Below are 24,841 nucleotides of genomic sequence, written 5' to 3'. Positions count from 1 at the left end.
AAGATAGCGTTGGTAGGTGGGGCAGGTGTCCGTATCCGACGTACGTCCTCCTACTTTTACAAGATCTTCTACTGTGACCGACGTGTCCTTCCTTCCGTGAAATAAAATGATTCATTTCACGGAGCTTCCTGTACGTCAGCTGCATACTCAGTGGGAATACTGGCAAGTGGGAACTCCTGGCGATCCCTCTCTACACTTTCGCCAGTTCACCCTTAGGTACTGACTGACTCTCTCCCCTTTCTTTTCTGAACCCAGCATCCTCTCGTGTCTTTTCCCACACTGACTCTCTCACACTTTTTCCCTTTTTTTTTCTCTGTAAGCAACGCAATTTCGAACTCGCCCCGACGACTAAACTGATTTCGAACGGTGCCGCGGGGAACGTTATTGAATTAGTATTTCGCGAGAGATTTCGTTCCTGGCAGGCAAGAGAGGGAGAAAGTGGGACGGAGGAGGGACATGAGGGAGAAAAAAAGAAAGACAGAAAAAAAGGAAATTCCTCAAACCCTATAACGTCCCGGTCAGCCTCAGGTCTTGATACGATTCGCCGTGTTTGCTTTGGTTCTTTCATGTGGACATTTCTGATAAATTTGGAAAGGAATTTTTTGACGGATTTTAGATATGGAGAGATATATTTAATTTATTACAGAGGTATCAGCTGTAATTTTTTACTTTCGTTTTGATATTTTATACATTGCAGCTGTATTATTCATATTCTTGGTTAATCCGTTGCTTGAGCTACGGAGTTTGACTTTACTTTTATACTTTATTTTCTGGCAAATGAGACATTACCACCACTTTTCCGAACTTTCTAAGACTTTCGTCTGGATATACATTATGTACGCGTGCCTTTATAAAACGCGGAATAATTGATATCCTTTTAGGGTCTTGGTTATCAACTTATCCCAACATCCAGAAATCACATCAAGATCTTTTTAATCGATCAAAATGGTATTAAATCGAGCTAAAGCGGACTTAGTTATAAAAGGGAGGCTTTTTATAACACTACGTTATTTTTCTCTCCTTCACGGCTCTCAAAATATCGAATAATTATCATTCAGTATCCCGCTGTATACCCCTAACACTTGCCTGCCTTCGAGGATTTCTCCTTTCAAGAGAATCGGCCCGACGAGGGTGATGGCATAGGATGATCCCTATCAGTGCCACCCCTCCACGCCTAACGAGGAAACTCTTGGAAAAGGGGTATTGACTCAATTTTTTCTATAAGGGAGAAGGAGCTCGGTAAAAATGGCCACTTTGAAATCGAGATAGTTGACTGGCAACGCGCGAGAGCCAATGTGCGCGTATGGGATTTGAAAGGTGATTCTGAGATATTCGGTGGTCCATGAGCCGCAAAATGAAGTTGAAACTACGGTAGGTCGAGAGGCGAAAGGGCGTCCTGAGAAAGAGGAAGTAAAGAGGAGGAAGTACCAAGAAAGAACGGAAGCGAAAGGAGACCGGTGGTAGAGACGGTAAGGGAGGATTGGCAAGGGGGCACCGGATCGCGAGGATAACAGCGCCGAAGAAAGTTTTAAATTGTGCCAGGAAAGCGGGCGATTAGTGGATTATAAACATACTGGAAACTTCTGATGGGATCAAGCTTAGGGACGTGGAAGTTCAGTTCGTATTTGGGCGGTTCGTAGCTAGGTATACCGTCTACTAACTACTTCAAGTCCCTTGCTCTTCCAAGTGAAAAGTAAATACAATTTTACCATAGGGGTGTCGTAATCGCTGCGAGCTGGATGCAAAACCGAGCAAATCTCTGTGGCGTTTTGCGAATCGTCCGTCGCCTATGGAGAGAGAATCCATTGTTTCAAGTCGGTCGGGAATAAAGAGGCCCGTAGGTACGCGACCCTTTAATCCCTCGGTACTTAAACTCCTGGCCACGATTGCCGTGGGGTGGATCGGGGACTTGGAGAGGATTAGCAGCGGCACAAGGTAAAAATAGTTTCGATCGCCTGCCTAGCGTTTCCTTAATTCGTATTTCGAAACTTTTTTCGCAACCGTCTCTATGAGTATGTCACGTTATTTGCACTACTTTCTCATATACAGAATATCAACCTCCATTACCTGATCGTAGAGCTAGTATATTAGCACGGCAAGCTTTTCTATACTCTCATAGTTCACAGATTTACTTTCATCTCGCGAACCGCTTGCGAACATGGAGACTTTGAAATCGTACAAAATCAGTATACAGTAGATTAAAAAGTTTATATATACCATATGTGGATTAATATAACTGGGTATTTCCAAGATAAAATAAAACACGTTGCTAAGTCCCTGAGATATAGGAGCAAGTAAAACAAATGTAGTTTAAAAAATTAAACCTTTCCACTAGTAGCTATAACTACTATACACGCGTGGTAGATGCCTACCGAATTTGTAATCCTTGTTATATGCACTGGTATACTTATTATCCGCGAATGTATCGTAGAAATGATAGTCCGAATGTTCGCTCTCTTCGTGCCACTTGTGTCCTAAAGATCCTGCGAAGTCATTTCGGGAAGCCGTCACTTACGTAACTCGGAAGAAAGGTCGAGAAGGCGCGCCAAGTGCGTTTGAATAACAACAACACGACCACTTTACCAGCATATCACGATCCTTATCGAACGGTAGAACTTAACCTTCAGCCATTTTCCAGCACCTCTTCCCGCGCCGCGGTTTCCAAAGCTACGCTTGCTCGTTCACTCGCTTGTTATGGCACTCTCCAGCCTTCCACTCTATACGAACTTGAGTGGGTTGCGAAGAGGTGTTGGGGGGACAGAACATCCCAGCCAAGACTCAGGAATGCTTTTACTCGCTTTCAACAGAGGCGTAGGTACTGGCTACGGCTCGCCGATCCTCTCTCCCCATCGCGCGCGTCAACCTCCACGGGACTTTCTGTTGTAACCTCTTCCTCGTGAAAGGGTATCGTGTGTGAGTGTAAAAATTCCGCGGTTGGTTTGGTCTACAGATGAAATTTCACCAAAGTTTTGACCTATCGGAACCGGAGGATTGGACCAACTCAGCCACGTTTCGTGTACCGTTTCAACCTCATTTAGACCCTTTGAAAAGAGAAACGAAAAACGTTGAATTTTACGAACTTATCGGATTTGGTGACCCTCGATACTTTTGAGACCGAGAGAGAGAGAGGGGGGGAGGGGGGGGGTATCAGTATTCGACTTAGGGTTAAAGGGGTACAAATATGGAAATTTAATTTCTGTGTGGAAATTGATAAAAAGAATTCGCAGGCTCTTCTACGGAATATTGTGCTATATGACGTCTTGATAGTTTTCACCCTTAAGAGACGTCGGCGTGAATAACTAAATTGGAAAGGTTTATGTTTTCGTAAAGAGTTGAAAAAATTCTCTCGCTCACAGCCGTGGAAATTCGCCGTTGAGAATTTAGTGACGGGCAGGACTGCGACGAACCGACAAAAAAATGGTTTTGTACGCGCGACGATAAATTCCCTTGTATACCCAGTATTTCGCCCAAAACCTATCGCAATAAATATAAGCAACGTCCGCTCTGTGGTGAATGCTCGGTGTTATACCTCTAATGCGTTACGTACAGATATGTTTATAACGTACCACTAGACACTGGTTCTCGACGAATATATTTTTGTTATTTCTCATGATGCTCGCGATAGTCCACGATAAGTATATATACTCACGGCCGCATGCTGTAATCTCTCGTAATTTGCGAGCAAAATCCTACGGGTCGTTTAGGAAATTACAGAGTGCATAAGGAAAAGAGAAGAATAAAAGTAAAAACACCATAACTGAAAAAAAGGCCATGGCTTCTCTTTATTATCTCTTTCATTATTTCAACTAAAATTGTACTTCTGTCTTGAAGCACAAAGAATAGATTTCTTACGCTTTCTTTTCTTTGCAAAGAAAAATTTGATATGCCCAATACCCCTGTCTTCGTGAATTTTAATATTAATCAGCTTTCTTCCTTTTTCTCGCAACTCTCTGAACTTCTCCAATTATCAACGAAAGCCAGGATCCTTATGGTTCGTTAATTCGTCTTGAAGTTGATACCAAATATCTAATCTAAATATGCATACCTCCTGAAGTCATCTTTTCGTGTGATTGACATAATACGCTTAGACTGGATGCAACAGAAATTCATATAATTGTAGTCGTCTGAAAAATTAAGTGTAATAAGTATTTGATTGTGAAAAAATATTGTGAATGTAATTTAAGAATATTTATTTCGCCCATTCTAGCGCATACTCACTCTTCTCTTTGGCTCTCTCATACCTTCCCAACAAACAAAACCATCTACTACACGTCATATCCACATTCAGACCACCCAATTATTTAGTGCGATTATATTATGTCGCGTAAATGCGCCGTAATGGATCGGGCTGTTTCGTTGAATATTTAGATCGGGATGCTTTTAATGCATCACTGATTGCTGAATCTTATAGTACACACACGAGCACCATCGACTGAGCCCATAATAATGCACGCAGGGGATGATTAATTCTGGGAGTTCTTATCGGGCATTGAAATCTCTCTGACGCCTTAACGCTACAACTTACGACCACTATGTGCGATATACGTATAGTCGATATAGTAAAAGCATGTAATAGGAAGGCGTCGATCTAGCAGAAACTGAGTGTACTCGTGCCTATCCTCCCGCTGAGAGAATACGGAGTAATTGCCAATATTCAATCTACCTACTTGCTCAGACTGAACAAACGTGACTACGTAACCGTACCAATACGTATGCTTATATACAATTCTATAGATTTATATGTATATGCACGTATGCAAAAGAGGGAAGAAATCGGCGGCACAAAAATGTAGTAGTACAAAAAGAAAAGATTATATGTTCGGAGTCGAATAGCGAGTACAATAGTACAACATTAAACACATCCTTGGAATCTATATTAAAAAATATATTGTCGTGCTGTCTTCATCATTTCCGATATCAAGTATTTTAGTAGACTTTGTCAAAAGCTACCCGGGTCAGATATGTTCATATGTTCACATGGTAGAACAAAATCGATAGAAGGAATAGGAGGGTTGAAAAAGTTTGGCAAGAAAGGAGGTGGAGTTTTTCAAAAGGTCACGAGATTCGGTCTCCGTGATAGCGAGGGATAGCGATTCTTTCTCTTTTTTTATCCTTGGTTGAGTAATATCTAAGCATACACGAGGAGTAAGGTGTGTTGATTAAAAGATAATATATCCTGTTAATTACACAGTCTGTTGCGCACCACCTAATTGTAATATTATCGCGATAGAAATCGACACAGAGTGGTAACTCGTGGCTAAATTTCATTTGTATCACACGGCCTCGCAGATATATGTTTCCGCGCGTGCGCACGTCATAAAACTTGCGAAGGTATGGAAAATTATTTTGTCTTTGGTACCATGTGCTTTTCTTGCAAACCACCAAAAATGAATATCACATCGTAATGCCGTTTCGACTGAAATTCAATAGAGGCTGGATAGCGGGTACCTACCGGTAAAACCGTAAAAACTCGTAACATCTGCCGTTTGTCGCATTTTTTGCAATAACGTCCGAATTCCCGGAAAAACCGACAACGTCACTGCCAGATATGGCGATGTGGTATTAAACTAAAATTTAGAATTTTACGTGAAAGAAAAAAACATTATAGTACTTGCCACCATATATGCTATACATAGTTACAGAAACTAATTGTGACTGCATTCAAAGAGATTCCCTTGGGCCTTATTAGAAATTGATAACACGAGATTTCAATGGGCGATATCAGATATAATTCAAGAGGGATCATTTAATGTTTCCATTGTCGCTCTATAGGAAAGTGAATTTCAAATATGTAATTATAGTAGAAATTACGAAGGTATTTACATCTTTGAAAATGAACGTCACCCTTAAAGATGGCATTCATATACAAATTCCAATAGATTTCCCTGTAATGTCATTTTTAAGTTCTCAATTTTTCCGCATAATTTCACAACATTTTTATTTCTCACGAGCAACTCAGTTTACACATACCGTTTCAAATTGCTTTGTTAAAATTGTTGAAAGAGAGACAAAATCTCTAGAAAATTATCATCCTCATCAATTTTCAAATGGATTAAAGAAACATGTGCCATGACTATTACACTATTGTCCCCCGACAAAAAGACTATGATATAAAATCAAGGTTAAACGACAGATAACAGAGCAACATAAAAATGAAATTTTCCGCCATCGTAAGATATTACAAAATTATTTGGCACACAACTGCTATTATAATGACATTAAAATTCATTCTTCAGTAAGCACCATTTACAAAAATAGACTAGTATAAAAATTCACCCCGCTCGAACGATAAGGGGATTAAGGTTAGGTCAAGGCAGGTTGAATACAAATGTCGAGCACATGATAAAGAAATTACGAAGATTATCCGAATATCGCTTATTCTTTACTCGGCCGGGAAATAGCATGTCAAAAATTTGCCGTCAAAGTAATGGGACGCGTCGTAGGGGTCGATTCCGCAGCGTGTAAATCAAAACGGAAATGAAACGAAAAGAATTGGGAATTACACGGGTGGTAGTCATGAGGTGGTATCGCGATGAGGCCTGGTGGCGGCCCGATAAAATGTTTTACCGTATATAAAAGAGGTACAAAAAAGGTCCGTCGAATAGCCGAAGAGGAAAAGAAAGAAAAAATGAAGGAAAAGAAAGATGACTAAGAGACAAGAGAAAAAAGAGGTGGTGGAGAGATAAAAAGAAAAAGAACGTCGAGCTATGAGGGTGGAAAGTTCACGTACAATTATAAACTCAAACCGCGGCTTAGTGGAAATCGTTCGACAGAACTTCCTACGTACCTCTATAATAGGAATACATATAGATGTGTGTATGTATATTTTTTAAGAAGGTTAGTTCTCAGGACTTTTTGTCTTCAATATTGGAAGTTATGAGGACACTTAGTGTCAGGACTCAGTGTTAGGTCAGGACGGGCCTGATGGCATCTTGATACGTAAGGTATACTGTTAGGACCATAAAGCGGCACTCACACCGAATTCTCCAAAGAATTTTTCATGTTAGACACTTGGAGTTGTGATGGGCTAAGAAATGGTTTTGTTAGATTACATTAGGTTAGAACTCCAATGCCACATGTCTCAAGATTTAGTTTGAAAAAAAAGCACATTGGCTTGCCGTTGTGAGGGCCACACGTCCTTATAACTACCCTTTGACAAGTATATATCGCGATTATTCACAACTCGCTCGTCTAGAAATGGGTGGGAATATTAAATGTTTGATTTAGAAACATGCAACAAATTATATTTCGCGCCAAATAGCAAGGTGATACTTGAGCGCCCTCGTGCTGGCAGTGTGCCGCCGAGTTCAGCGCTTATACTGCCGAATTCATCCCACTCGTCCCATTTGCCTGTCAACCGTGCAACACGTCAGTCCAGAAAGTTTATTCTCATGGAATTGAATGAAATATACCCGCTTTTGGGCCAATATATTGGCTTCGTCCATTGAAAGTTTGGAAAATAATAAGAAAAGCATAATCACTTATCACGATATCCGACATATTAAAAATGAGGGCCTCAATTTAGTTTAACGAATCATCGAATATCTGCAAGGCGAACGCTAATACTGTATGTACGTAAGCATTATTATTTAAATAGTAATATACATAAAATTATTGTTATAAAATGTACGTCCAATAAAAAGTCAAAATAGGAACTATTCAAGAGAATAATGAAAGTATAGTGAAATTTTATTATAATGAGTATAGCATATTCTCCAATTGAAACGAGAATGTAGAGAAGGGCTGCTGATGATAATTTGAATATTGTGAGAGAGAAGAGGATCATAGTGATAGTTCCGATAACGCAAGTAATATGGCGTGAGAGGTCAGGATGGACGCGGTTCAAAGTAATCGGACAATGGACATAATCGTTGAACTGAGAAGAGAAATGCAGGCGTTCCGTGCCGAATTAACAACAGTGCGTAATAGGGTATCAGCGTTAGAATGTCGTGAAGCTCCCAGTACTCCGTCAAGTTCGTCAATCAATGGCTCGAGTTTAGTGCTGATGGAAAAACTTATAAAAAAAACTTCATAGGAGTTGAGTCGAGGTCCCGCTTCCTAAATTCTCTGACAATAGCGTAGCCAATTCAAAACAATTTCTACGTTAATTAGAACAATATTTTCGTGTAAGCGGTATGCTTCATGAAAGTCAGATAAGCGTGATAGAAACTTGTTTAACGGGTAGAGCTCTTAATTGGAATTTAATACATCGTGAGGAATTTCGAAATTATCAGCTTTTCCGAAACTAAATTTGAGGTGGAATTTTATTCAGTATCGGTGCGAATCCGTATCAAAAATAGGTTGCAAGAGCGAAGATATCGAATGTCTGATGGGAATATACTATCGGATTTTTACGACCATGTTAGAGTAGTGCAATATTTATCACTACGATTAGAGGTATATGAGAGCCATTATGCAATTGTGCAACAGATGCCCATGAAAGTGCATGAAATACTAGCAACGATCGACTATGCGGATACCAAAAAACTTGTTCAAGCTTTAGAGCTACTTGACAAATCTCGAGAATTAGAAGATGATAGATATAAGAACTCCTATAAGGACCAAAATAATAAATACATTTACGTAACACCATTGAATAATAATTGAAAATGGGGGTCAAGATCAGCACAGGGGACGTATCGTAGGTAGGCCATGTCAACGCGATAATCGAAATCCTATTTCACTATTGCCTGATAGTCGTCTTTCGTTACCGGGTTGGGGTAATCCTCAAGCCCAAAATCAATGATCAAGATCCGTGGCTGAATCTTGAAACTAGCCGAGGGTGCGATAATAGCAAGCGTCCAATCTCGCACCGGCACAATTACAATTTCGTTACAAACCTTTGCCACGGACACAAGCAAGACTTTGCCCAATGGCAAAAATTTGTCTCGAACCTCATTGACTAAAACTACCTAGAATTATTATACGAGATGATCGTGTGATGTGGAGAAGTCCCAGAAGATAAAAAAAATGGACCAATAATCTCACCGAGCTCAATAATAAGAGACAAATCCTTCGAAGCTTTGATACACACGTCAAAAATTCAGCACAATCAATAAAGTTTTGCGCCGTGAAAGTTGGCATGAAAAGGTGGTTTCCGTATAGAAACTTTTTCTCTATGAAAGTTACTCCCAAAAGTATATGATGTCAAAATAAATATAAATTTCGTGCGAAAGTACAAAACGAAAGAAAAGAAAGTAAGTACACAAAAAAATATTAAAAACTGTCATCATGCAGCTGCTCCCAAGCAAAACACAGTTTCAAAGATACCTACGGATACACAAGCATAATCCTATCATATGAAGAACGTTAAGAAAACAATTACCAATGATCCACAATTCTTCGTGCACAAATGCAATCCATTAAAAATGTCCCGTTGACGAATAATAAACTCTCAAGACACAACAGGAGTCAAAAGAATTCACGATCCGTAAATTCAGCAGTTAAAAAAAATAACGCTTGATCATCAACAGGTTCCTGCACATCGACCGAACGCGTCATTGGCAGTGGTCCAGATTTCTAGTAGATTCTTATAAAGTGTCAAGGTAGTGTCATCCCAGAGTAAAGGTGAAAAGTCGCGTAGATGTGACTCTCCCACTATTTTCAGTGGTGGGACTCCCTCTCTAAGAATCCCACTCCGGTGCACGCTTAAGACTCGACGTTGATGTTGGGGCTGCCTAGCTGGCTAGTAGAAGAATACTCCTCCGTTTCTCTCTCTCTCTCTCTCTCTCTCTCTCTCTCTCTCTCTCTCTCTCTCTCTCTCTCTTTCTCTCTCTCTCTCTAGTTTTATAACCACTTACCCGATTAATACTCTGCCGCGGGGAGTTGGCGCGCGATGTGGCTCGGGCTGGTAAAAGAGACGAGAGACTAGTCGAGTCTCGAAGAAGGGTGAGAGCGATACGTGGCACGATGGAAAAGGGGCTAGCGGCGAGGGTCGTTTCAAGTCGACAGCTGGTGCAGTCTTAAAAGCATAGCACTGTTCAGACGCTTGGGTTGCTGAGGGCACGTTGGCGCGCGCGGTTTCACTCGTGGGGGTGTCGCGGTCCGACTGTAGCACAATCACTACCCTCTCGTACTCTTGCGGCCTCTCCCCACCATTCGCCAAATGCCCATACTCCCACTCCACGCTCTCCCACTATTTTCAGTGGTGGGACTCCCTCTCTAAGAATCCCACTCCGGTGCACGCTTAAGACTCGACGTTGATGTTGGGGCTGCCTAGCTGGCTAGTAGAAGAATACTCCTCCGTTTCTCTCTCTCTCTCTCTCTCTCTCTCTCTCTCTCTCTCTCTCTCTCTCTCTCTCTCTTTCTCTCTCTCTCACTTACTCTCACTCTCCTTGTCCTTCTAGAACTGGCAGTCACAAGAGATTTTCAAAGCGCGCAACCCTCCGAGATAATCGCGCGCACGCTCTTCTCGAACTGCCTCGCCCGTCCCGACTTGGAGCGTGCCAGGGTGGCCTAGGGTAGGTTAGTTACGAGATTTATGCACACACCTGTACCAAGACTCGCGCGCACACGTCCAAGCCTTATGGCTTGAGCTCGACGGCTTCGATTCTCAGGATAGCCCCCTTCGGTTAATACGCTCCAGCAGCCCATTGTCAGTGAAAGGCGAACCCGCGTCAAGACGGAAAGATGCCTTTGTGATTTGCCAATGGATGGGCAACTAGATAGATGGATGAATGATTTGATGGATCGTACCGTCTAGGTACTGACCTTCTACGTTATGGGAAACCTGTCCTTGGTACTTATATGGAAGATACTTCTTGGAGCAGCTCAAGGGGTACTTATGGTTGGACCTCTACAAGCCTGAGCGGGGAAAGCTGGTTAACCACTTAACCTGGCATTTAATCGGCGGTCACGCGAGATCAAACTGTCTCACGACAAACAATTTTTAGGTTAAAAGTCAGCGGCCCGCATACATATTCCAAATGTACAAAGCAATTGTGGGCCGTAGATAGCTTAACGTGTGGGAGATGTGATTCTTGGTTAAGTGGGCAAAGGATTCCGAGGAATGATGTAAGCCTAGCTGAAAAGTGAAGAATTATTTCCATTTGAATATTTTTTTTTACGTGGAAACAGAAAAAGCTAGCCTCATTACCACTAGAGTCTGATGTTTTTCACCCGGTCGTAGGTGTTGTTTCTAATGCACGGTACCTATTGCCTGTTGCGGCAACAAAATACGTAATGGCCACTATATGCAAATTCGTGTTTCCCTTGGATAAATAACTGTTTGTACGTGTTAGGGTGACTTCAGGGTTGACTTTAAAAAAGACTTACATTCGTGTGTTTGGTAAAGAAATGATGATGAGTTATACATATATATACATATATATGCTGGAGTAGGTTACCTAACGTGCTATTTCGAACGAATTTTATCTGGAGGTTCATATACGACGATTTTGTTCTTCATATTATGAAAGACCTATTTGTTAATATTCCACTGATAATGATAATTCAGACTACATTAGCAATTACTTTATCATTCTCCACCAATTATATTTAGTATAATTTTTTCTGTATATGCGTGTAAATGTTTTGATATAAACACAATGTACATCGAAACCCCCAAAATGTTCGTTCTATGTGATCTAAAAATTTGTTCATTTTCAATAAATATATATTAAATAAACTATATAAAATATATACATATATTTAAAAAGTATATTTTCTACTTATAAGTAGAAAAAAGCCACATTGCTCCGTCCGAGGGCGTTTCACTCCCGCCAAATACAACTCGACTATTGGACAATGGCATCGTTCCTCTTTTCATGTATTCATGACCTGTACATATGTAATCTACGTGTAGTATATTATATACATTCCTATATACATACATTCCTATGTATAGATGCGAAATATCATATGCGATACTGAAGGTAGCTAAGAATGCACGCCCATACAGGCATCGGATAAAATAAAGGATTGCTCGGCTACCCTGAGGCGTCCCTCGTCTATCGCTCGCCAATATCAGCGAAAATTGAAATAGTCGCGATATTTCTTTGAGAGAGAAATAATAAAAGAGAGAAATAGAGTTTGCGGGGCTCGGATGTTGGAAAAATGGAGGTGTTAGGTGTTCTTTACAATCAGATTTCTTGCCCGCTCTATCAACCGCTGAAACTCGAAGCCTTTGTTGCGTTCTGGGGAGATGCTATTGGATAAGAAAGAGCAAAAAAGATAATAAAAAGATGGAGAAACGAAAATACCGCTTGTTGAGGTGATAGAAAAATTATTTGTGACCAGTGCAGCTAAAGCTCGTCATGAAAATCGTGAAAAATATACGGAACAAAAGCAGGGACAGTCAACATTTCTTGAAGAACTGAAAATCTGACCTTCCCCTACACGCGGTCTTACTTTACGTTATTAGATAAATCCAGATTATTGTTACGTATTTGTTCGCAATTAATATAACAATAGACGTTACTTCTTACATCCATTGAAGGTGTGCCCATTATTATATCAGATATCATTGAGAGAAATTTGAAAATATTTGAGGTTTTTTCCTTGAATCAAGCCAGCTAAGGTATTTCATGGGCGAAGGGCCGTTTTCTCTGGGTTTCTAAGTAGGTCAATATTATTTTTCGGCATACAAATTTGTATTGTCGTGAAATCATTTTAGAAGGTCGTAACAGGTTTTATTAATTTCTGCGATGCATAAATTATGCAGAATTTGGTATTGGTATAAAAGATTCCAATTTTCGATATTCCTTTGACTATTGATCTATTGACTGCAAACACAAAATCATTAATCTCAAACAAAATCCATTGAATTTTTCGGGAGTCTCTGACGATAGTGACAACACAACTGACGATGTATGTACATCATTATCAACTATTTCGCCGCGGAAATCACCATGATTGTAATATGAAATCGACCTTATTCTCATATCTTTCAATAATATTTTCCAGTGAAAAATTTCGTTAACTATACTTTTTCAAGCGCGATACTTCATTTCTCAAATCTGCCAAGTCCATTACATATTTTATATTTCAGATCTCAAGATGATTAACATGAGACATTTACTATTGAAACGCGGATGGTAGCTTTTTCCATATGGCTCTGTACTAATAATTCATTTTTAAAAGTGACAATTATTAAAAGTTCCGTATTTGAGCCTGAGACTTTATAAGCACGATGCTACATGATGAATTTGTAGTATAGCAAAAAATTATTAATTTCAGAAGATAACATCTAATTAATAATGGACTTTCTCTATGTTAGATCATCACTTTTTTACCCCGATGTATGCTGAACCAAGATAGATGTCACGTAAACTTATAACACAATTAGCATCGTACAAGCGAATTCAGCGATTACGAATCCATTACGAAAATAATGAAAAAAAAAAAAGAAAATGAGGAAAAAGACAAAGCAAAATGAAACGGGCGGCAAAAAAGAATAGAGAAAAAATAAAGCAAACGAGTACTGTGCAATTATCGAAATTGTTCGATCGTGTGAGCAATTGTTCGTGCGCCACGGTTCGAGTAGTTCATGCTCGAGGGAATACGAAACGTTTAAATCCGCGGTACCGTCAACTATTTTTTATAATTTTTATTTTTTACTTTTTTCCCCCATCACTTTCTGTCCAGCCAATCATATCTATGTCCTATGTCGTTTTTATGATGCTTTTTAATGCTAATCTTTCTAGGTTAGGTTAGGCTACAGTAGGAATCGTATAGATATATTTAGTTGCATCCTCAGAGCTTATTGAGCAGAGAAGTGGTATATGAAAGAGGTAGAGAATTTCTAGTTGCCAGAGGCATCGAGTAAGTTTAATATTACTATCAGAATACCGCTATGCGCCCTCCGGGAGAAGTTGCGGCCATGGTCGACATGGAAACTCCTGTCATCTCTCAACTCTCGACATAGAACGAGAACGAGCGGTGGTAGCGGTGACAGCGGTGGTTCGTGTGAACAGTAACCCGAGAACGGGACTCCCCTTATCCCTTCTCTTATGCTTTTTTACCCCAAAAATCTTCTATCAAGACGTATACGCAATTTTGTTTGCACTGCCAACCAGATTTCGCTGAGGGTTTGAAAACTCGATAGGATTCTTTTGAGGGAGTAAAAATATTCCAGGCTCGATATATGTTATATATCTATATATATATAACTCATATGTACCAATTTCTTATGTACTTTATTATAATAGTGTGAAATAGTATTTTATCTAGATAATACGAATGAGTATAAGACACGAGTGTACCAATCACACGAGTCTTATATTCGTTCGTACTAGTTAGATATAATAGTTTTTGTAACAAATGCTCAAAGAAAAGGCCGTCTGAGCTTTTTTTTTCACGACAGATGGCACTGTTAACCTGCCTGAAAAATATTTTTTAATAGATTTCCCCTTCTTTGAAAATATTTTAGATGTCTATGAGGTCACTATCTTAAATTATTAAGTAATTTTATAGTCATTTGTTTGAAAAATAATATTTTAAGGTACCCTCTGGCGACAAATTACGAGGTATCCTTTGAGCATTTGTTACAAAAATATCTTTTCATCTGACCTTTATGAAAATGATTTATGGTGATACATATTTCCTATGTGTTCTCTCGGTGTAGTTTTCATTTATTCTTCCCTTTTCTTTTGAATTAATTTCTTCTGTAGATAGTTTTTTCAAGGTACCATTGGATCCTCCAGTATTGTACTGAAGTGTCAGTTCTTTGTGCTGCACTGGGACGGCAATCTGGCGGATTTGTTCAGTGTAGCGTAAACCTGTCAATACAATTCTACATACGCGTGGCTCGTTCGATTTTAGGAGTATTCAAAACAAGCAAGCAGATAACACGAACTGATTGAAGCCCTAGACGTATATTTATTATGTAACTTTTTTTTAATGGCTGTGACTACATGGTATTGGAATTTTTATTACAGTATTGGAGTTTTTAAAAACCAATTATACGAAATTTCTAGATCAATTTCTTTTCTATTATAAAAAATAATTCTTCCCTGTGCAATTTCTGATTAAGATATTAATACCTGTAACCTCATTTTCAAAGAATTGTCGTTTTTTTTTTCATTCCAGGAGCCCGACGAAACTATTCAACTAAATTGAAAACTAGGGTGCAAACTTTATTTGGCGAAATTATAGAATTGCTAGAAGATTACTTCCTTGGGCTGAAACTTTCAAAAGCATTTAACTAAGTTTCTGCCGCAAATGGTCCTCAGTCGTTTAACAACGCGTATGTCTTCGATACGCGGCTGCGCGCAGGTCTCAAATTTTAAGATTAAATGCAGATAAAATCCTCTCGTTACAATCAGTGTGAGGATATCACAAATCGAAATGAAAGGCACAAATTTTCTCCGTGAAAGAATATGACGAATGTAACGTCCACCATCATCTTTCAGGCATTTCACGTGGTTTGGTTCTACATCCTGGAGGTTTTTGAATCGTGACTAGATGTTATACACGCACGTGTATAAGTACGTTGTAAATAAAGTAGAACGATGCGGGAGTGCATTTTCAATAAAGCTCACTGCACAGTGAAGAAAACAGCCCTCTTTTTCATAGAAAATGAAAACTACGGAAATTTCCCAGGAGATAACACGGAGTAGCGACTCCATAGTGCTTTTTACTTATCTACCTGGCGGTACAAATAAACTATTTTGATGTAAATGTCATTCCTTATATTATCCAATGTAACAGCAGGTATTTTCTACTGAGTTCATTACGACGCGTTAAAAAGTCCCTATTATTTTACACACGACATTGTGTTATTCTCTCTTGCCATATATGAAGACAGTGTAATAATACATAATCCACATCCATCCCTAGCTCGATTTCCTTTATCTACGTGTTATTGAAGGACTTGACAGACTTCGATGGAATAACTACGGCACTGGCAATTTTTTGGTCTGATTTGACGAAGTAGTAGGTACTATTCACAGATTAGACGAGAGAAACTGGAAGAACGTGCGTTCTCTCCATGATTGCTACGATCTTTGAATTTTCTTCCAATATGTTCAGCGTGTACAAATATACCCACGTGTACGGGAATATAACTCGACTGCAATTTTCCAGCCGAGTTAGATCGTGTGTTGTGACTTTGTAAGCTAGCTTAGGGAGAGGGAGGTCACCAATATACTAGGCTCGTAGCTGTCTGTATGCTTTCCACGGTTTCGCTCTGCGTTGCGTCCTTTGACAACAGAACTATAAACAGCACATAGAGACACGTGCTGCGGATCATAGGTGCGCTACTCTCCACCCGAACCCTCGTGTGGCCACATACTCCCTCTCGTATGTAACGTACAATACGTGCAGATTGTCGCTTTTCCCATTCCCAGGGTATCGTCCACGTGTAACTGTAAACCAGTATATTGACGTGGGACTGTATGAGTGCCTCCCAATTCCAAGTATCAGGATCAGGCTGGTGGTCTTTTTAATTTCCTGAGTAGGTGCAGATAAGAGCCTGTAATCCTCCCTCTACAAGCCAACAAGAAGCCACGAGAGTTTGTGAGCCATCTCCGTTAAGCTACTTCGAGCTGGCCCCATGTCCCCTACTATACTTGGCCAGGACCCTACTGTAGTGGAGCGCGTATCTTTAATCTGGTATAATTGTGCCACTGTCATGTCCTCTCCTTGGCCTTCCTGCGGAATTTCTTCGTCTTTTAACCTTTGAGTCTCCGTCTACGTCCTTGCCTTCTTTTATTATTATTTCGTGCCTCTCTCCCCGCTGTCTCATGCTCTCTCAACATTTTAAGGATTCATCATCTTTTTTCTTTCCGCCGAAAAATAAGGCCGATTCAAAAGCATCATCGCATTCCGGCTTTAGATTTAATCTTTTGCTCACTTCCGCTTCTTTCCGTTGATCCTTTGAGCTTTATTATCCATGCTCTTGAACTTAACCATGGTGGAAGGTATAGATGAATTCCTGTATAGTTGGGAAGATACTTGTTCGGTATAGTCGAATAATGTCTTCATAATAGTTGGCCAAAGGTTCACTATGATTTCTCAAGTTATTATCGCGCTGGGTACGCTCTTGCTTGCAGGCACGCCATTGTCCAGGAATTTGAAACCAGCGAGCATTCCGCTACGTAACGTGGCGGAATAAACTCAGGAAAATCGTGTACCCAGCCGAGTCGCGCTCCGAGCGTAGCTGCAAAATGCAATCCACATTCAGGCACTGCAGGGAGTACCGGAAGTATTCTTCAGGAGTTCTTCAAGTTGGGCCAAGTTTGCGCGTGCAACTGCCACTATCGTATGCGGAGTGAAAATTTGCAAGGTACCATTCAGAAGTGGATGGCTGCTATGGCTATTTCTAGATATATATACCAACAGTACCTGCATATGTACCGAGATGTACATGTGTTTTTACGTCTGCCTTTATAAATTTAGATATATTTCTATACAGCTATACTTAAATAGACGTGCACGACGCCCTGACAAATATAACACGTATCTGACAAAGACGAGGACGAGGATAAATGCTTGATTAACATTTATCCGACGATGCCGGGACAGAGTTTGGTTGGCTTCACAACTCGAAGTTAAGCTTTCTCAAGGAGGAAATTAATCCTTCAAGCTCATCCTGACTCCGCGTCGGTTCTCTTCTCTTCTTCCATAGCATAACCTTCTACGAGAGGAACTATTCTTTGCGTCAGACCTAAAACGTGTGTTCAGCAATTCTACCCGTTCACCGCGCCTACTATTGTCCTTCGTCACTTTCCTTACAAGAAATATCGAATCGTCTGGAGAAAGATACGCTCGGAATAAAAAGTAGGATAGATATTCTTGGGTGCCGGTAATTGTTGCCTTCTGGAATCTTTCTCTTTCTCTCTATATTTGCCAGCTTTTTTTCTTGTTTCATGGTAAAACGTCAGAACTTTTCAAAGTGATTCTACAATTCATTGTCTCAGAGTATCTAGCGTAGTACCCAAGAAAATCTGGTCCGGTCCAACGTAGACAGACCGCTGTTTCACTTTCTGACGAAGCGTGTCTTCCAGCATTCGTAACATTCCCAAGCTTTAGTATGAATCCGAAGTAATTTATTTCGAAGCACGACTTCGTAGGTGTCTCTGGTCAGTATATCGCGGGATTTCTTTACTAGAAGGAACCGTATCACGGCACTCCTACACGTGATTAATACAGTTTAGCGTTACTCGTAATGGGCCACGTGAGACGTCATCAATAAAAGTGCACGGCATCGTGGCAGATCTATTGAATGGAAAGATGAATATCCTAAAGAAGAATTACGTATCACTGGCATCAAATGGGACTGTCACTTAAAATAAGATAATGCCAATAGACTTCTACGATAGCACCGACTATCGCTGATCATACGTAACTGTGGATAGTTGCGGGATAAATTAGAAGCAAGTGAGATTGAATTACCGGCACGTTTGCACGGTATTATGTGACCTATGGTGTAATCAATATGCCAGCATTGAACTTTCAATTAGTGTCACTTAGCTCGACAAACACAGCCGCTCCTATTCCAGCCAGTTACATCGAGGAAAGCCCTGCTTTATATTTAGTTTTTACTATGGGCATTGGGACCGAGCAAACAGCATTAAAAGCGGCACTGGCTCTGGGCACTTTACGGCTGCACAAGTTCGTCGCGTGATCTCCTTTCGACGCGTTACGTAAAAGCGTACGTTCTGGCTGAACGCGGAAGCTTTCAAATTGAAGTCTGTCCTTGTGGTTTAAAGTGCGCTAAGGGTCTGACTCTATACTTTTGACTAAAATTGTTTTCATCTTTTTAACCCGTACTTCAGAGGACACGTAACACTCTGCATGTGTCTCGACATACGTCTAAATTCAATGTTCCTAAAGCAACGTACGTTCCTATACCTACTAGCTCTAGAACATAACCTAACGTTTACATATTTCCAGACGTGAAGACTCGACCGTGAGAGATAGCCACGTATACGTGTGTCTATAATATACACAACCGTTATACATAGGTATATTTATACAATATCGCGTATCTCCTGTTCTGAATATCCTCGAATAAAGGAGTCCCATCTCTTCCGATTCTTTCACGAAGCTGCCAGCGATGTCTCTTCTTGATTCCTCGTGGCTCTCGCACGTGTCAGTGGATCCCTAAAAGGTGTAGAGTAGATTTGAAAAATCATTCAAACTCGTCGAAGCGTACCTGCTAACACGACGAAGCAGATACCCTCCTAGGAAACACACAGTGCCTTTCGATAGATCCGGAAAGAATGACCGAGGGACGTTTTAAACGCGACACGCATGCTGACAATGTTTCACGTTTAGGAACAAGGCGATAAGCTCTCCTGGTGAGAGTGGATCACACGCCGTCTTCTTATTACTAGTAGCTTCGGTGGCGATAATAAATTGTTGCTGGGAAGCAATTTAGTTGGCTGTGTTAGTAACAAGCGTCTTATAGTTTCTAGGCTGTGGAAGCTTCCAACATGTGAAGTCTCAGAGGGGGAGCGAGCCACCCAAGAGTTGCTTATCGGGAGATGTCTTAACCACACGGTGGATAGTTTACATAGTTAAGGGCCTAGAGGAGTAGACGAAGGGGTTCTAGGTTCAAACCTGTGCCTTAATTGGTAACCTAAGAATTAGCGCACCAAGGACGCTGCTCGAACATTCGGTTCCTTATATTTTTCATCGATTTCTCTTTAAAATCTAAATCTTAACTGTCATATATAAGTTGCAGGAATTAAAGAAAGATTATATGAAAGCTATCGGTAACTCGCATCTTATTATCATCGTTTTATTATACGCTCGCAAATTTACTAGGATTCTGCGCTTACGCCATTTCGTATCCTTCTGCTCACGACAAACTATTTATTCCATTATCCGCTCTGTAGCATCTTCGCTACATTCTGCTTCAATTATCTTCCCGTATTTCCTGATATAATTGTTACCGTCTACTTTAGGATGGGATATATTCAGTGTCCATTGCTAAACTTTACTGTGATATAGGATACACAACCGACTGATCATCCTGTAAAGTCCTCCCTTGACCCTTCTCATTCCTCAATAACAACAGACTGGTGGGTCAAAGTGTCTTATTACTTACTCTAGGCATCCCTAACGTTATCTCGGGACCCGGATCCTTGTAGCTGTGCGGTTAACAAATATGATCGAGACATTCTTCTCTCTTCTGAGATATCATTAAAAAGTTATGTGAAAGCACGGGACCGTCTGATGTTACGATCCAAAGAATCGTTTCCGATCAATTTTTGTAATAAGTTCCAGGAAGCTGATCGCTTTCTCGGTAGATGAAATCGATGATAAGGAATGCATTTTGCCAAAAGTATCGTGTACAATGTCAATACTACTAACTAAATAAACTAAAGAGGGTTGGTCCTTTTATACTGAGAAAAATGATAGAAGGTAGGGGTTGAAAAGTCGAGAAAATCCAGTTCCAGTATAACGGGAAGGATTGGCAAGGAAATAGGTTTCTTGAAGTTTTGAGATTACGGATTTTTGAAAGTACGAAGTAGGAAGTATTAAGGAAAATATTAAGGGGGTGTTTTAGTAGAATTAGGAATTAACGGTGAGGAAGCGGCGTGCGAGGAGTAACGATTTGCTAGTCTTTATGGAAGGTGAGGATTAAAAAGGGTTGGGAAAGATATAGAATTATAAGGGACAGGTCACGGAACTTAACAATGAGCCGCAGATATACCGTCATGCCACGGAAAAGTACGCGATTCCAGAAAAAATAGGAAAGATCATCCAGCTAGCTGGAAAGGAATTGTAGGTAGAGACTCAAGTAAAATTAACAAGCTCGAGAAAACAATTAATAAAATAAATTAATATTTCAGAATCACGCGAGATGAAACGTGTGTTATAATGTTACGAAACATGTGAGACAAAGGAACACAAAAACTAAGTATGCGGTATACACTGTCCCTGAGGGACATGCCAAGCAATCGAAATATGAAATTCAACAAAATTCGAAACTTTATTCCTCAGACCGAAAGAGCTCGATAGTCCTTTATGATTCTACGAAATTACAGTTCGATAGAGATACCGAAACATACGTGTGACAGTCGTTACGAAAAATCTACACGACATCCTGACGTAGGGCGGGATGATTCAGGCAATTTGAATACCGTTACCAGCACGGACGAGATCGCGGAGTAAGATAGGAAAGCATACATAGAATATAAGAAAATAAATGACCTAAATATCGCGAAATAAATAATATGAGAAATAAAAGAGAAATAGAAAAAGTAATACAATAGAAAGATAAAAAATCTAGCATATGATTAGCTGAACCCTACTACGCAAATACACAAGAAGCGTGGTTCACGGAATCTTTACACACTTCTCCAGGATCACGGAGGCTTAAAAGCTAATGGATATAATATGCAAAGACAATCGGGAAATATATAATATTCAGAGCCTGATGCACGAAACCTTTCCCTGCTGGTGAAACCCGAGCCTCTCATAGGCCACAACCGGGAGGGTAGAAACGAGACACATGTAACAATTGCGTCTTTGCAGAAGCCACGAAGGCGGACAAAATTTCGTTCTCAGTACAGCGAGACTCTTACCGTGAACGATGCAATACTTCGCGAGACAATAACGAAAACTTGCATAGGCGCATCCGGTTAAGACGGCTGGCAACGAAAGAATGCTCGCACGAAGGATTTTTTCCTACGGGTTGGATCAGTGTCTTCCTTGTCGCCAAAGCCAAGGCCTTCTAGGCCAATCGTCATCGCAGAAGAATTCGCCAATCATAGCGCTACACGCTAATTTCGAAGCACGGTGTTGGGCTCCAATATGGGACTTCAGTTATCAAAATATTAAATCACTACGCCTATCACAAGAACGACGCAAAAAGATAATGCTATAATCGGTGCCTTCCTATCGGAAACATTAGAGACTCGGAAGGACGGTCTAAATTCTTTATACTGCCTACACGAGCAATCATAGTTTACGTAGTCTGGTCGCAAGGTCTTATAAAAGTCTGTCAGAACTCGTTGCGGTAGCGTCGGGTGTTCAGGTGTCTTCTGGCGGTGATCCTGGACTTGGTCAGGACTGATGGGTGGCAGAGGTTCATATCACCTTGCCAGGGTAGCTCACTTCCGTTTCAGTACGTGTGATGTGCCCTTCTTGGGATATCAGTACCGGCGATACTATAGTAATACGAGATGATCCATGGCGATGTCTTCTACGTGACCAACTCTCTACTCAATTTGGGAGTCGTCGGCTGGAGGCTGGAGGCGCCGGGCGTCTTGACTGTCCTTCACTATCCCTTGCATAAGTGATGACGACTTTCATCCTGCTGTATCGACACTGGTACTCGTATCTGGATTTTCATACGAGTGGTTACCGCGGCGTGATGATAACCGAGTACCAGACGCATGAAATAATTATACAATAAAATTAACCTAATTCCTATAAGAATTAATTTTTGAACCCTGGTGTTCTTGGTCGGTACGTCTCGTGACATCTCTCAACGGACAATACTGCGTCCCGTGATCGAAACACACTAGTTATTAATTCCAGGACTTTGTAACCCGATATTTTACCATCACAGTGTGCACGGTGAGCTATCCTAGACTCCGAATGTGGTTGGAACCTCCGTATGTATTAGGTGCGCTGTTCTCTAATCAGATTACCCGCACCTACAGGCATCGTGTTCCTTGATATCGTATTATAAACATGTCAGGGTACCGATATGCACGACAGTTTTCTATTCGAATAGTTAATTCGGTACTCTGTCAACAATCGACTACAACTTCTTATCAATAACTCTCTCACATTGTCATTTAAGTTTTCGTGTCAATCTCACCTTAACCGGAGGGCGGGAGTAATCTGATTCGAGAGTAGCGTGCCTAATACATACGAAGGTTCTTTCCAGATTCGGAGTCTAGGATAACTCTCCTTGTATAATGATGAAACTGTGGACGTTGAAGTGCCATCGGCATTGCCATGTCGCCTTGGTAATTAGTGGAATAGCATCGAGTGCAAGTTACGACCTATCGAGGGTCAACCGTACGGTCGATGGTCTAATCGATATCCGATCATTCGAGTGATACGTCAAGTACATCCCACGCGGTCGGCCTCTGTACGCAATCATCCTACCCTATGAAACGCTCCTGTTGTATACGTATATTGTATATATAACAATACGTACACAGATACATATATATAGACATATATATTCGATGGTATTTATACATATATAGAATTAACCCTCACAGATTTCCGATCTACGACCAATAATTAAGTTTTCCATTAATCGTCGAGGCAGCTGTGCTCACATGGCCAATGCTCAGTCACCTACGCTGGCGAGACCTTCCGATGTTCTCTGCCAAACTGGAACGCACCAGACTTGCCCTACCATACGACACCAAACCACCATAGTTTATACGGTGATCTTTATCGATTATAATTACTCCAGAGCAACAATGGAGCTAGCACCACTTGGTACAGGAAGGTGGATAAATATTATCGATAAACCAGAAAACCCTGAGCCAGTGATTTTTTTTTTAATTCATGGGATGAAATGATTTTTCAAGTGAAGGAGCTTGTATAATATATTGTGTAATAAATTCCTCGTCATATTGTATGTTTTACAGTATATTTTTAATGGTAGCTGAAGTGCGGTTATAGTTACAAGTTTGATCGATACTGTTTTTCGGTCCCAGTAAGGTCGAGATTACGATATCTTTTTAAACGCCCTACCTTTTCCTTTCAACTTTCTTCCTGGCGCTCGCTCGTTCTACGCTGTCTGAAGCGCCTGGAGCAAATTGGCGCCACCGCCCTCCTACCGTCGACTTTCCGGGTGAGCTGCTTGGGCCGAGTAGTAAGAAAATAACATTATTTGAAAGTGTAGTATACTAGAAAAATCATTATACTCTATTACGTGAAGCGAGTTCAGCATATAGTGTTTCTGAAGAGAATTAATTTTTAATCGGTTCTCTTAATGAGGGTCGAGTTAAATACAGACAGGTTGCGCGTATAGACATGGTTTTTATAGCCTGGCAAAATTACTGTATTATGTTCAGTTCGAATTCTACTGACCGGGGTTCAAAAAATGTATGGGGAGAAACTGGTCTAATGGTAGATAGTTATAGTAAAATTCTTAATTTTAATCATGGACTTCTGTATCTCGCTGTAGCTTTGTAAAGTTAAAAATTGTCTTCTACAGCAGCAAGGCGTTCTGTAAATTGGATCTATCAGCGCGTTCGGATGGTGCTACATCATGCTGGAAGCAGCGGCTAGAGAGAAGGAGCACCTCCATCTTTCAACGTCAGTACAGCCTAGCTCTACAACATAACAGAAGCTACCTAACCCTCGCGATCCCCGTGCTGAACCCTGCACGCTGCTCGATAGCCAATCCAAGTTTTTATGGTTCCCTACTCGGTCGGCTATCACCGACTGATTAGGCACAGCTTGATTCGATTTGATTAATAGTCCTGTTCGTACCATTGGCTTTGAAGGCAGGCCAAACCGATCGCCACAGAAGTGTGGTTTCAGTCGTTCTGCTTCGAAAATGGAACTCGGTTTTGGATCTTCCTATCTCACCTATATTCACGTTGCTTCGTCACTGCGGAGAGCACTCCGTGGTCAAAATGCTCTCGTAACTTCTACAACTTTTCCAAATAGCGGAAAATCTCAGAGTTCCTTACCGAACCTTTTACCGTCGATGTACCTAACCAGGTTACCAAGTGGTAACGGAACTCGGACAGTCAGACCTCTCACTGAGAGAAGGGTGCCGGAAGTCGAAACTTTCCAAACATCTTGCTTACACCTAGTTAGATTAACCGCTCGAGTACACTAACTGGTCAGCAAAACTTGGAAGTTATCCGAAAATCTTAAAAGATTGAAGGTGGTAACAATCTGTACCAGCTACTTGAGATGCTATTATACGTAACGAATACTAACGAGTTCCTTAATAAGAATATCA

The 24,841-nt window shown here is 40.7% G+C and overlaps 1 protein-coding gene across 2 annotated transcripts in view; it reads right to left on the bottom strand.

Annotated features, from left to right (window-relative positions):
* The window catches only part of LOC107264952 (lachesin), a 68,652-nt gene extending 58,616 nt beyond the window's left edge, over positions 1-10,036 (bottom strand). For both annotated transcript variants that reach the window (XM_025082161.1, XM_015733798.2), the window contains exon 1: positions 9,801-10,036. The gene's annotated coding sequence lies outside the window, so the exon portion shown is untranslated. The remainder of the gene's footprint in view (positions 1-9,800) is intronic.
* Positions 10,037-24,841: the final 14,805 nt, after the last annotated feature.

Source organism: Cephus cinctus, unplaced genomic scaffold (genome assembly GCF_000341935.2).
Source record: "Cephus cinctus unplaced genomic scaffold, Ccin1 Ccin1_scaffold0204, whole genome shotgun sequence".
NCBI classification, from domain to species: Eukaryota; Metazoa; Arthropoda; class Insecta; order Hymenoptera; family Cephidae; genus Cephus; species Cephus cinctus.
Note: the sequence above shows the minus strand (reverse complement) of the source record. Positions and strands in the feature narration are given on the sequence as shown.